The 14065-nt window shown below is 45.1% G+C and overlaps 1 long non-coding RNA gene across 1 annotated transcript in view; it reads left to right on the top strand.

The window, feature by feature from the left end:
• The first annotated feature begins 1234 nt into the window (after nucleotides 1–1234).
• The window catches only part of LOC140458571 (uncharacterized), a 33030-nt gene continuing 20199 nt past the window's right edge, over nucleotides 1235–14065 (top strand). The window contains exon 1 of the long non-coding RNA XR_011953568.1: nucleotides 1235–1339. This is a non-coding gene — a long non-coding RNA (uncharacterized lncRNA). The remainder of the gene's footprint in view (nucleotides 1340–14065) is intronic.

Raw genomic sequence — 14065 nt, 5'->3', positions numbered from 1 at the left:
ACAGTTTTTTGAAAGTGGCGTCACAGGTAGACAGGCTGGTGAAGCAGGTGTTTGGGAGGGTTACCCTTCATTGGGCAGAGCATTGAGAGTAGGAGTTGGGATGTCATGGTGTATCTGTACAGGACATTAGTGAGACCACCGTATAAGCATTGTTGATTATCTGGTAAAAATCAACTAGTTCACGTATGTCCTTTAGGGAAGGATATCTGACATTCTTACCTGGTCTGGCTCACATGTGACTCCAGTCCCACAGCAATATAGCTGACTCTGAGCTGCCTCTGGGCAATTAGCAGGAGGGCAATGTATGTTGGTCCATTCGGGGACATCCTCAGGCCATGAATGAATCAATGAAAAATACAAATGTCCATCCCTACCTTTGCAAACAGCTCCAGCTGCACCAATCCATACTGGCTTTGTAACATTGTTCAGGTCTTTGCCCCTCTCTGTAACACTCTCACCACCTCCAGAACCTTCAATCCTCCCTGTTCCGCTACTCTGATTAAACACTGACAATGTTTCCTCTTCCTACTGCACTCCTCCACATTTCTAAATGTTGGTTACTTCAGCATTGATCGGTTCTTTTTCATCTCTTAATCGAATCGGCCAAGATCGTCTGAAGGAGGGAAGGAGCATTGGGAAGGTGTTGAGCACCTCGAGACTTTCTGTGGGGAAAACGGGAATCCAGGAGAAAACAGCACAAGGAGCGCGCTGTCATATCAACGCCCCACCCACCCCCTTTCCATGGCCACCTTCTGCCTCAAGTGTAACAGAGTCTGTGGAAGGCCACATCGGTCTGTACAGCCAACTCCAGACTCCCCCACCCCCACTGAGAGTGGGAGAGAGTCAGCCTCATCTGTGAGCCACTGCCAAAGAGATGATGAGATAGGAAGGTTGAATCCCCTCACAATTATCCCAGTGTCTTTGTTACAAATTCAAACAATTCCCTGTTAATACAGTGTCTAATACTATGATATCATTCAGTATCTCTCTATCTGGTATCCCTCGCTGTGTCCGTCTATTTACTGCCTCTGTCAGCATTTCTCCCTCTTACAGATGGTATGAGATCTTGAGTCAACAGAATCGTCCATTCCAGAGAGATGCAGCAGCACAGGCAAGGGATGGAGAATGGGATTATCGAGATCTCTTCTGGACTCTGTGCCACTCTGCATGAATTATCCTCATTGCATCAGTCTAATTTCCCATTCTGTCTATTTGTGTCTCATGCAGGTCATCAGGATGTTCCTAACTCCTGTCTCATCCATCACCTCATTGAAGACAGTTGGTCAGCCAGAGAGAGATGGAGAGGGAGATCTGGAGCCTTCAGTAATTCCTGCAGCCGGTAAGATCACTCACAGTGAACAGCACAGGGAGGAGGTAGTAGACTTCTATATTCAGACCTGGAAGACCGGACATAGATACAGAGCTGGGTAAGGAACAGCAACATTCTAGGCTTCATTCCCACCATCTTGTGAGGGTCCTGCTTTCACCTCTTCTGTACTGGTCCTCAATGCGACAGCACAGGGGATCGCAGGCATCAATCCTGGCCTATGCTGTTTTAGTGATCTCTGTAATATCCTCCAGTCCCGATAATCCTTCCTCTGTTTGGAATCTCCTCGAGTCCACATCATTCTCTGTGTCTCTGTCTCTGAGTCTGTCTCTGTCTCTGTCTCTGTCAGGTTCTCCAGTCCCTAACACCCTAATCCCTAACCTTCTCCAGTAGATACTAAATTCCTTCATCCCGGTAAACCCTGACAGCCCTGTCTATCCCTGTGAGCTCCTCCCACCAATACCACCCTCCATGTCAATGTATTTGTCTTTAACCTCTCCATCCGTCCCTATCTATGTAATCTTCTCCAGTTCCTACAACCCTTCCTTAGCTGTGAAAAATTTGTAATCTCCTTATCCTTCTCCAATTCTTTGATCTTTATCTTATTAAATTTCACCCTCATTCCTGACACCATACCCCTCCCGACCACAGGAACCTCTTTCAGTTTGTGCAACCCTCCCCATCTGTGTCACTGTCTCCAACCCAGTAACCTGGCATTCTCCATTGCCTTCCTATCTCTGTAGCCTCCAGAGCCTAGAAGCCGCCTTATATCTGTAAATGTCTTCAGTCACAACAACCTTCCATATCTCTGTTAGTATACACAATACTCTCTTTGATGAAACAGCCCCCTGTCTGTACCTCTCAGTCTGCTTGCCTCTTCCTATCTCCATCCCTATCCCTATCTCCAGAATCTAATCCAGCTCCCTCTATATCTGTAAATTCCTCCAATCCCCAAACCCCTTTGTCTCACTGACATTCTTGACCAGATGTAACTCGGTTCAGCTCATAACATCCTCGAGCCCCTGTAAGCCTCCCTATCTCTGTAACCTCTACCCATCTGTTCAACCCCACACGACTGAAGAATGTCTCCCTGTATTCGCCATAAGGGAGATGGAATGACAGTGAACAGATATGATGGAACTGTCATTCCGGAGATGGAGCTGCAGAATGACCATCACTGGGAAGTGAATACTGAAGGGTTGTTTGGATAGAGTCATAGTGTCAGAGAGATGTACAGCATGGAAACCGACCCTTCGGTCCAACCGCTGTGCAGATATCCCAACCCAATCTAGCCCCAATATGCAGACTGGGCAAAAAGCCAACAAGTTATGAAGGAAGCTTGAGGTTAATGCATTAATGAGACAGTCATGTAGATCTGAATATGAAAAGTAGAGCTGAGAATAAGCAAGCAGCAGCAACTGTTATCAGGAATTCATTTGTAGGCACCAGACTGTGATGGGAATGTCAATATGGTTACAGTCAGGACACTGAATGTACTTGTAGCAAGGGCAGTACAGTAACTGTGTGTGACAGTGGTCTCCATGCCGACTGATACAGCCACGAGCCTGTTGGATTGAATTTGTTGGTGTGAATATAAATGGCAGAATTGTAAGGGTGTAGGAGGGGTGTACTGGTATAGGGGATATGGTGTATTTGAATTATCAGAAGCCTTTATGCAAGTTTCAATAAGGGCTAAAGAGTAACTTGGGAGAGAATAGGGCTCCTTAAAGATCAATAAGGTCGCCGATGTGTGGAACCAGAGAAGATGGGTGAGATATGAGACAAAATAGTCTTGTCAGTATTTACTGTGGAGAAAGACACGGAAGCTCGGGAATGTGGGGAAATAAATAGTGATGTCTTGGAAAGAATCCTTACCAGAGAAGAGAAAGTGCTGGAATCTTATAACAAATAAAGCTAGATCAATCCTCAGTAGCTCATTAGGTCAATCCTACAATATTGTGGGAAGCTAGGGAAGAGATTGCAGTATCCCTTACAGAGATATGTATATTATCAACAGGCACAGTAAGATGTTGGACGACTGGAGGGCGGCTAATGCTGTTCCATCACTGAAGGACTGCAGGGAAAAGCCAGGAAATTACAGCCCAGTGAGCCCAGTGATGGGGAAGTTGTTGGAGGAGATTCTGAGAGAAAAGAGATCCTTACATTTACAAAGGCAAGGGCTGATTAGAGATGGTCAGCATGGCTTTGTGAGTGGGAGACCATGTTTCACAAACCGGATTGACTCTTCGAGGAGGTGGCCAAAGATAGATGAAGGCAGAGCAGTCAACATTGTCCACGTGGACTTTAGCATCTAATCAAGAGGGAGAAGGAAGCTGACTTAAGGTTGAGGAAGCAAGGATCAGACAGGGCTCCAGAGAGTTACATTGGGTGGCACGGTGTCTCAGTGGTTAGCACTGCTACCTCATAGCACCATGGACTGCATTTCGATTCCAGCCTCAGGCGACTGTTTGTGCGGTGTTTGCACATTCTCCCTGTGCGTGTCCTCCAGGTGCTCCGGTTTCCCCCCCACAGCCCAAAGATGTGCCAGTTTGGTGCCTTAGCCATGCTAAATTACCCATAGTGTTCAGGGATGGGTAGGTTTGGTTCATTAGTCAGGGCAAATGGAGAGTAATAGGGTGGGGGAATGGGGCTGGGTTGGATACCATTTGGAGGGTTGGTATGGAGGTGTTGGGTCAAATGGCCCGTTTCCACACTGTAGGGATTCTCTGAAGGTACCAGGAAGGAACCAAGAGATGGACTTAGGGCAACTAGAAGGGGGCATGAAAAAGCATTGTTGGGAAGGATTAAGGAAAACCGTGAGGCATTCTCCACTTATGGGAGGAACAAGAGGATGGTCAGAGTGAGGATAAGGCTAATCTGGGATAGTGGAAGGAACTTGTGCCTGGAGTCACAGGAGGTAGGGAAGGTCCTTAATGAATACTATGCCTCAGTATTCACTGCTGAGAAGGGTCTTGTCGTTTGTGAGGACAGCGTGAAACAGGCTGATGTACGTGAACAGGTGGATGTTACGAAGGAGGATGTGCTGAGAATTTTATAAAATATAAGGACACATAAGTCACTGAACCAGACTGGATGCATCCAAAGTTACGACAGCAACCGAGGGAGTGGATTACTGAGCACCTGGTGATGACCTTTGCAGCCTCACTGTCCACTGGAGTCGGACCAGATGACTGGTGGCCGGAAAATATTATTCCCTTGTTCAGGAAAGGGAATAGGGATAATCCTGGGAATTGCACACCTGTCAGTCTTAAGTCTGTGGTGTGCAGATTATTGGAGAGGACTCTGGGAGACAGGATTTATTATTCCTTGGAAAACCATAGTTTGATTCGAGATAGTCAGCATAGTTTTGTAAGGGGCAGGTCATGCCTTACAAGTCTTATCGAATCTTTTGAGAATGTGATGAAACACCTTTATGGTTCATTCAGAAAGTACGGAGGCATGGGGTACAGTGAAACCTGTCTGTCGGGATACAGGATTACTTGTAAACAGAAGACAGAGGGTGATGACAGATGGAAAGCATTCATCCTGGAGCTCAGAGACCAGTGGTTTTCTGCAGGGAGAGGTTACAGGACCTCTGCTCTTTGTGAGTTTATGAATGACTTGGATGTGTGATTGAAAGAGGGGTTAGTTGGTTTTCCAATGACACGAAGGTTGGTGGAGTGGTTGATAGTGTGAAGGGCTGTTGTAGGTTGCAACGGAACATGGACAGGATGCAGAGTTGGGCTGAGAAGTGGCAGATGGAGTTCAATCTGGGAAAAGTGTGAAGTCATTCATTTTGAAGATTGAATTTGAATGCAGAGTTAAAGGCAGGATCTTTGGCAGTGTGGAGGAACAGAGGGATCTTGGATACCAAGTCCCTAGATCCCTCAAAGTAGCCACACAAGCTGATTGGCTTCTTAATAAACAATATATTGTGTGGGATTTCATTTGTTTGGGGATTGATTTTTAAAGCCGTGAGGTTATGCTGCAGCTCTATAGAGACCTAGTTCGACCCCACTTGGAATATTGTGTTCAGTTTTGGTCCCTTCATTGCACAAAGGATGCGGAAGCTTTAGAGAGTGTAAAGAGGAGACTTACCAGGTTGCTGCCTGTACTGTAGGGCATGCCTTATGAAGAAAGGTTGAGGGAGCTAAGGCTTTTCTCTTTGGAGTGAAGAAAGGTGAGGGGTGACTTGACAGAGGTGAACAAGGTGATGAGAGTCATAGATTGAATAGAGAGAGATAATTTTTACCCTCATATAAATAGTTATTACAAGGGGGTATAATTTTTGGGTGATTAGTGGATGGTGAAGGGGAGATTTCAGAGGTAGGTTCGTTACATACAGAGTGGTGGCTGAGTGGGATCCACTGCCAGCGGTGGCGGTAAAATTAGATGTATTAGGGACATTTAATATACTTCTGGATAGACACATGGATGATAATAAAATGAATGGTATGGAAGTTCGAGTCGTAGAGATGTACAACATGGAAACAGACACTTCAGTCCAACCTGTCCAAGCCGACCAGACATCCCAACCCAATCTAGTCCCACCTGCCAGCACCCGGTCCATATCCCTCCAAATCCCTACTCTTCAAATACCCAAACAAATACCTCTTAAATGTTGTAATTGTACCAGTCTCCACCACTTCCTCTGGCAGCTCATTCCGTACACATACTATCCTCTGCATGAAAAAGTTGTCCCTTAGGTCTCTTTTATATCTATCCCCTTTCATCCATAACCTATGCCCTCTAGTTCTGGACACCCCAACCCCAGGGAAAAGGCTTTGTCTATTTACCCTATCCATGACCCTCATAATTTTGTAAACCTCTGTAATGTCACCCCTCAGCCTCCGACGCTCCAAAGAAAACAGCCCCAGCCTGTTCAGCCTCTCCCTATAGCTCAAATCTTCCTGGCAACATCCTTGTAAATCTTTTCTGAACCCTTTCAAGTTTCCCAACATCTTTCCGATAGTAAGGAAACCAAAATTGCTCGCAATATTCCAACAGTGGCCTAACCAATGTCCTGTACAGCCGCAACATGACCTCCCAACTCCTGTACTCAATACTCTGACCAATAAAGGAAAGCATGCCAAACGCCTTCTTCACTATCCTATCTATCTGCGACTCCACTTTCAAGGAGCTATGAACCTGAACCCCAAGGTCTCTTGGTTCAGCAACACACCCTAGGACCTTACCATTAAGTGTGTAAGTCCTGCTAAGATTTGCTTTCCCAAAATGCAGCACCTCGCATTTATCTGAATTAAACTCTATCTGCCACTTTTATTTTTGATCTTATGGTCGGAGAAAAGATTGGCATATCATCATGGCCGAAGGGTCTTGTTCTGTACTGTTCTGTGTTCTATATGTCGTATGGTAAACTGGGTAATAAGCTCAGATCAGTGTAAAAGGATATGGCATTCAGGAGGAGTTTGTCAACTGGACAGAAAATTGGGCTTGATGGTAGCACGCAGAGGGTGGTGGGAGACATGTTGTTTTTCTGACTGGAGACATGTGACCAGCAATGGAGTGGGTCCCCTGCTGTTTGTCATTTGGATAAATGGTTTGGATGGGAATATTGTTAAGTAAGTAAAGTAAGTTTATTGAGTGACACTGAAATTGGTGGTAAACTGGACAGTGATGAAGGTTATCTGTGATACAACAGGATGAACAGTACTGCTGGTTTAGTGGGCTGAAGAAGAGCAGATGGAGTTTAATTAGATAAATGTGAAGTGTTCCATTTTGGTGAAACAAACCAGGTTGGGACTTGTACAGTTAATGTTCGGGCCCTGGGTAGTGTTGTCAGTCAGTGATCCAGGGATGCAGGTAGACAGTTCTTTGAAAGTGGTGTCACAGGTAGACAGGCTGGTGAAGTAGACGTTTGGGATGGTTACCTCCATTGGGGAGAGCATTGAGAGGAGGAGTTGGGATGTCATGTTGTACCTGTACAACACATTGGTCAGGCCACCATAAAAGCGTTGTTGATCAGAGGGAAGAACTCATCTGGTTCCCTGACCTCCTTTTGTGTAGACCATCTGACATTTTAACCTGACCTGGCTAACATGTGACTCCAGACCCACTGCAATACGGCTGACTCTGAGCTGTCCTCTGGGTAATTAACAGTGACACCCATATCCCATGAATGAATAAATAAAAATACATATGTCCCTCTCTACCTCTGCAAACCCCTCCAGCTGCAGCAATCTGTACTGGTTTTGTAACATCGTTCAGGTCCTGACCACTCTCTGTAACACTCTTACCACCTCCGGCACTTTCACCTCTCCCTGTTCCTTTTGTGACATTGAACCCTGACACTGATTCCCCTTCCCACTGCCCAACTTCTGCTAGCAGACCCTTTGCAATCCCTTTAACACTTACTCCTAAAACACTCTCTCTCTTCAGGATTTTAAGTACTTTTTGGTGATATTCTAAGCCTCATAATCTAATATGATCCATTTTGTCCTGAGTGAGAGGCCGGTGGGAATTTCTTGCTGAGGTTTTGTCTGTTTCAGTGGAATGTTCTTTTGTTGAGTGATTTACACTGTTCTATCAAATGTTTTCCACTGTTCATTTATAGGCACAGATTTCAGTCTGTTTCGCCTCTTTACCTTGGTCAGTTCTCATCTCAAACCCATGTCATTGGCTGTTTTTGTTTCTAGTTGTAGCATGTCCTTTCTGTGATTCACTTTAAAACTTCATATTTCTTTAAACTGCACTTTATCACAATTTCCCGAAGGATCTCTCCAGGTGACATTACTCATTCACTACGTTTCATCACACAACGGTCGCTCTGAGATAGTTACGTCCCTCGCCAGTTGCACAATTTGTTATTCAAAGAAACACTGAAAAAAATTCTCTGAACTACTTTTCCAATATCACTGTTGTTAGTGTGACTGTCCCAGATGATGGGAATATTGAAGTTTCCCAAAATTATCACAAAGTGTTTGTCAAAAAATTCCAATGAGTTCCTGTGTAATGCAGTGATGAGCAATGGAATGCTGTTCGGTGGCTAAAACTGTTCTGCTGCTTGTGTCCTTGGCAAGTAGTAGCCAGAATGTACATTCAGACTGACTCTACTTCATGATCTGAGGTCAAATGATTTCTCTGTAATGCCTTTCATATCCATTATTGTTAGCGTTACCCATTTTCGTGAGTTTCCACAAGGTTGTGATCCATTGAATATTTATGTTCACCTTTTGTTCACCCTGTAGCCACGTCTCTCTGGTGTCTAAATTTCATTTATCTCTGTGTCACAAATCAATCTACCTTCTTGAAGAGAGTTAAAAATCACACAACACCAGGTTATAGTCCAACAGGTTTAATTGGAAGCACACTCGCTTTCAGAACAACGCTCCTTCATCAGGTGATAGTGGGGAGCTCGATCGTAACACAGAATTTATAGCAATAATTTAGTGTGATGCAACTGACATTATACATTGAAGAATTGATTGTCTGTTAAGCCTTTCATCGTTTAGAATACAGTGATAGTTTCACTTCTTTAATGTGTAAATCACAAAACATTTTTTTTAAAGTTGCATTCTCGGGTTAGCTGTTAACAATGGTGATAGCTAGACAATATGTTGAAGGTGTTAGACCCCTGTGTTCTCTGTCTATGACCTGATATTTAGATTGATTCTAATCTAAAAAGTGAGATAAGAGTTTGACATAAATTCATGCAGTTTTTGAGCTCAGAGTTCTACATGAATGCATGCAGTTTTTGAGCAAAGTACATATAATCCTGCAAGTACAAATCCACCCCACAAAATATATGTGTGTCTGTGGGTCTTTGTCTGTCTGTGTGTGTCTATCTGGGGTGGGGGTTGTGAGTGTGAGAAAGTGTGTGTGTAGTGGTTGCAGAGTGTCTTAAGTCTGTGAGGGAGTCCATGTGTGAGTGTGGGAGTGTGTGTGTCTATAAGGGTGTGTGTGGGTATCTGTGTGCCTGTCTGTGTGTACCTGTGTCCGTATGTATGTGAGAGAGCATGTGTGTAGGAATATCTGTGTGTGTGTGTGTGTGTGTGTGTGTAGTGCAATGGTGATTACCTGTAATGTGACATGAACCCAAGGTCCCGGTTGAGGCCCTCCCTATGGGAACCGAACTTAGCTGTTAGTCTCTGCTCGGCCAGTTTTCTCTGCTGCCTGTCCCGAAGTCCACCTTGGAGGATGGTCACCCGAAGGTCCGAGGCTGAATGTCCTGGACCACTGAAATGTTCCCCAACTGGGAGGGAACTCTCCTGTCTGTTGATTGTTGTGCGGTGCCCATTCATCCGTTGTAGTAGCCTTTGCTCGGTTTCCCCAATGTCCCATGCCTCCGGGCATCCTTGCCTGCACTGTATAAGATAGACAACGTTGGCTGAGTCACATGAGTACTTTCAACCTTTTCTGAGCACTTTCAACTTTCGCAACATCCTTCCTATATTGGGGATACTGGAATTGCAGAGAACTCCAAATGTGGTCTAACATATTACTCTTGTTCCCTGACTTCCCCAGTCTTTGTCCACAGTAAGTTCTGGAGTAAAAAATGTGTTCATGGCCTTAGACATATCCTGCTGTTCCACACATCAGTGGTCTCATTGATCTTTAAGGGACAGCATTTTGCCATGTACAAGGTGTGAGGTTTTCCCACGCGTAATAGTGGTATCTATGTCCACAATAGTGGTATCTATGTCCACAATCTGACACATCTTGCAGCGTAAACCGGGACAGGGTTGTATGGAGTTGTCCTGAGGGCCATCCGCTTTATCCTCGATTACAATGTCTTCACTGTCCACTATGCCACCCTCCAGCCTTTCCAGCACATCACACAAATATCTTTGCTCGGGGCTCCACAATGTTCTGTGATACACTTAATCAGGTCCTGGGTTTTTCCAAAGCTTTGTGTTTTAAAACCTTCTATAACATGCACTCTTTTCAAGTCATAGAGATGTACAGCATGGAAACAGACCCTTCGGTCCAACTCGTCGATGCTGACCAGGAGATGTAAATAAATCCATCCCATTTACCAGCATTTGGCCCATGTACTTCTAAACCCTTATTATTCATATACACATCCAAATATCTCTTAAATGTTGTCATAGTATCAGTATCTGCTACTTTCTCTCTCAGCTCTGTGTGCATAAAAAAGCTGTCCCTTCAGTGCTGTTTAAACCTTTCCCCTTTAACCTTAAACCTATGACCTCTAGATTTAGACTCTCCAACCCCTGGGAAAATACCTTGAATGTTGACCAAATCCATACACCTCATGTTTATATAAACCTCTGTCAGGTCACCCCTCAGTCTCCGATGCTCCAGGAAAAATAACCCCAGCTTATTCAGCAACAACCCTGGCAACATCTTGTAAATCTTTTCTGAATACTTTCAAATTTCACACCATCCTTCCTATAGCAGGGAGACTGGAATTGCAGAGAACTCCAAATGTGGTCTAATGTATTACTCTTGTTCCCTGAGTTCCCCAATCTTTGTCCACAGTAAGTCCTGGAGGGAAAAATATGTTTAAGGTCTTACCCATATCCTGCTGTTGCACACATCAATGGTCTCATTGATCTTTAAGGGACAGCATTTTGTCTCGAGTTACTCTTTTACTCAATATATTTATACAATTACTTTTGGATTCTCCTTATCATTCTCTGCCAAGGCTAATGCATGTACACTTTCTGCAATCTTGATTTCTACCCAAAGTGTATTGCTAAAGTCCCTGTGATCCTCAGGGATTCCCTTGATCCAGCTGGCTATACCTGACATGTGCCCCCTTTTCCTTGACCAGACCCTCAGTAGACAGCCAGTGTTTCCGAATGCTGTCAGCATTGACCTGCACACAAACAGGTGGTGATTGCTCAGTTTATCTCACTTTTAAAATATTCCTTACATGCCAGACTTCCCATTCCCTGCAGATAGACTCCCCAATCACCTTTTGAGAGTTCCTGGCTAATATTCCTGGCCCCATTCTATAACTTGAACCTGTGGACCAGCCCTGTCCTTTTCCATCGCTATTTCCAAGCTAATAGACTTGAGTCACTTTGGCAAAATGCTTTCCCACTCATATCTCAGTCCCTTTCCCTACCTTGTTTCCCAAGGGGAGGTCAGGTTTTGCCCCCTTCTCTTTTCAGGCCATTTACATATTGTTTGGGAGTTTTCTGGAACACAATTACCAAATTCCTCCCTTGCAAACACTGAACACTGGCAGTCCCAGTCTCGGTTTGGAAAGTTTAAAAACTCCAACCATGACAGCCCTATTATTATGATTGATATTTGAGATCTCCTGATATGTTTGTTCCTCAGTCTGCCACTGATTATTCGGGGTCAGTAGGACAATCGTGTCAGAGTGGTGACCCATTCTTATTTCTCAGTTCAACTAACATAACGTCGCTGGGTGATCCCACAGGAATATCGTCTCGAGGTACTGATGAAATGATTCATGTAATGAAAACCCCCCACCACGTGTCCTCTCTTGCCTCCCCTTCGATGCTTCCTGTAGCATCTCTACCTTGAAACAATGAACTGCCAGTCCTGTCCCTCCCTCAGCTGTGTTTCTGTAATAACTATAATATCCCAGTCCCATGTTCCAATCCATGCCCTGAGTTTATCTTCCTTCGCTGTCAGGCCCCTTGCATTGAAATAAATGCAGTTTAATCATCAGTTCCCTCTCCCCCATTCCCTGCTATGTTCTTGCCTGCCTTGTCTGCTGAAATTGCTGTCTTTAACTTGTGCACCAGCCTCAATCTTCTTTCTGGCCTTATGACTGTTTAAGGTCCAACACCCTGCCAGATTAGATTATATCCTCTCAAGCAGCTCTAACAATTCGCCCCATCAGGATGTGGGTCCCCCTCCTGCTCCCAGTTCAGGTGCCTTCCCCACCCTGTCAACCTGTGCTGACACCTTCAGACATCCAGGGACTTGCCCACCAAGGTCCCGGTGTTACTCAGTTCTCCAGGAGGACCTACTCTTCATGATGTATATCCTTCGCTTATGAGACTTCCCACAGTGCATTACCTCACAATGATCAGAAGTAAACTCCATCTGCCATTACTCAGTGTGTGTACAACTCTGAGTATGACTAACTTCATCCAGTCTCCCCAACCATCCCTACCTCTAACTGTCGAGAGAATGCACAACCCTCCCTATTGCGTTAACCTCCTCCAGTCCCTCTCATGGACACCATCTATAAAGCTTCTCCTGTTCCTGACTATATTTTCCTCCTGTTCCAATAAACCCTTGTGAACTTTGTGACCTAGTCCAATCTCTGCAGTGCTCTGTATAATCAGCCTCACTGTGCCTGGAACCTGGCTTCAATTCCAGCCTTGGCCGACTCTCTGTGTGGACTTTGCATGTTCTCCCCCCGACTGTGTGGGTTTCTTCCGGGTGCTCTGGTTTCCTGCCATAGTCCAACATTTGCATGATACGTGGATTGGCCATCATAAATTGACTGTAGTATTCAGGCAAGTGTGGTTTAGGTGAGTTCACCATGAGGAATGCAGGGTTTATTGGATAGGAAGAGGGATGGGTCTGGTTAGGATGCTCTTTAGAGGGTTGGTATGGACTTGTTGGGCCGAATGGCCTATTTCCAGACTGTGGAGATTCTATTCAGTTTATTGTCCAGTCCTGTCACCCATCCCTGTCTCTTGAACCTTGCCTCATCCCCAATACTCGAGGAGAAAGTGAGGACTGCAGATGCTGGAGATCAGAGCTGAAAATCGTTTCCTGAAGAAGGGCTGATGCCCGAAACATCGATTCTCCTGTTCCTTGGATGCTGCCTGACCTGCTGCGCTTTTCCAGCAACACATTTTCAGCTCATCCCCAATACGCTCCTTATATGTGTAATCTCCAACAGTTTCTAAAACATTACTTGCCTATGTAAGCTTCTCCAGTCCTTACCATGATCGCTATGACTGTCATCTCTTCCTGCTTTTAGAACCCTACCTATAACTGTTGCCATTTGTTACATCACTCCCAATCACTGTTCCATCCTGAAAACCCAAAAACCTTTATCTCTCTGTAAACTCATTTGGACTGTCTGTACTTCCTTTTGACAATCCCGTTCTGAGACTTTCTCTATATCAAAAACGTCATTGTGTAGGTAACCCTAATTATTGTAACCTCCCTTCAGCCTTACAGCACTGAGGATCTGGAGAAGCTCTTTTCAACCCGACAGCCATCTCTGTGTCTAATCTCCTCCACTCCCCATAATACATTCTCTCTGAGCTCCTCTGTAGTCCACTAAACACTCCCTAACACTGTCTGTATCAGTGTAACCTTCTCCAAAAACACAACCTTCCCTATCTGTGTAAATCCCTACACCAGTCCCTATCCCTCTCAGCTCCGTCTAACAATACAACCCTCCATGTTTGTGTATTCACCTCCAGTCCCTACACATCTCCTTATCTGTGTAACCTAATCCATGCATTTTTTGCTACAGTCTCTTCAACTGTCCCTGTCAGTGTAATATCTTGCAGTCCCGAAAACTCTCCCTCTCTATAACTTTCTCAGGCCACACAGCCCTCACTATCTGTGACCTACTCCTGTCGGAGAACCCTCCCTCTGTGAACTGCTCCAACTCTTCAACTCTCCATAAGCTCCTGCCGCTCTTACAGCCCTCCCTCTTGACCAAACCTCTTCCAGTCCCTAAAACACCATCAGTCTGTGGAGACCCTACCATCATCCCTATCTGTGTTATCCTCTCAGGTCCCTGCAACACTCCCGATCTGTAGATCCCACTCCAATGCCTGTGCCTCTCCCGATCCTGTTCCG

Source organism: Chiloscyllium punctatum, chromosome 33, assembly GCF_047496795.1.
Source record: "Chiloscyllium punctatum isolate Juve2018m chromosome 33, sChiPun1.3, whole genome shotgun sequence".
NCBI lineage: Eukaryota > Metazoa > Chordata > Chondrichthyes > Orectolobiformes > Hemiscylliidae > Chiloscyllium > Chiloscyllium punctatum.
This window is presented reverse-complemented; position numbering and strand designations above follow the sequence as displayed.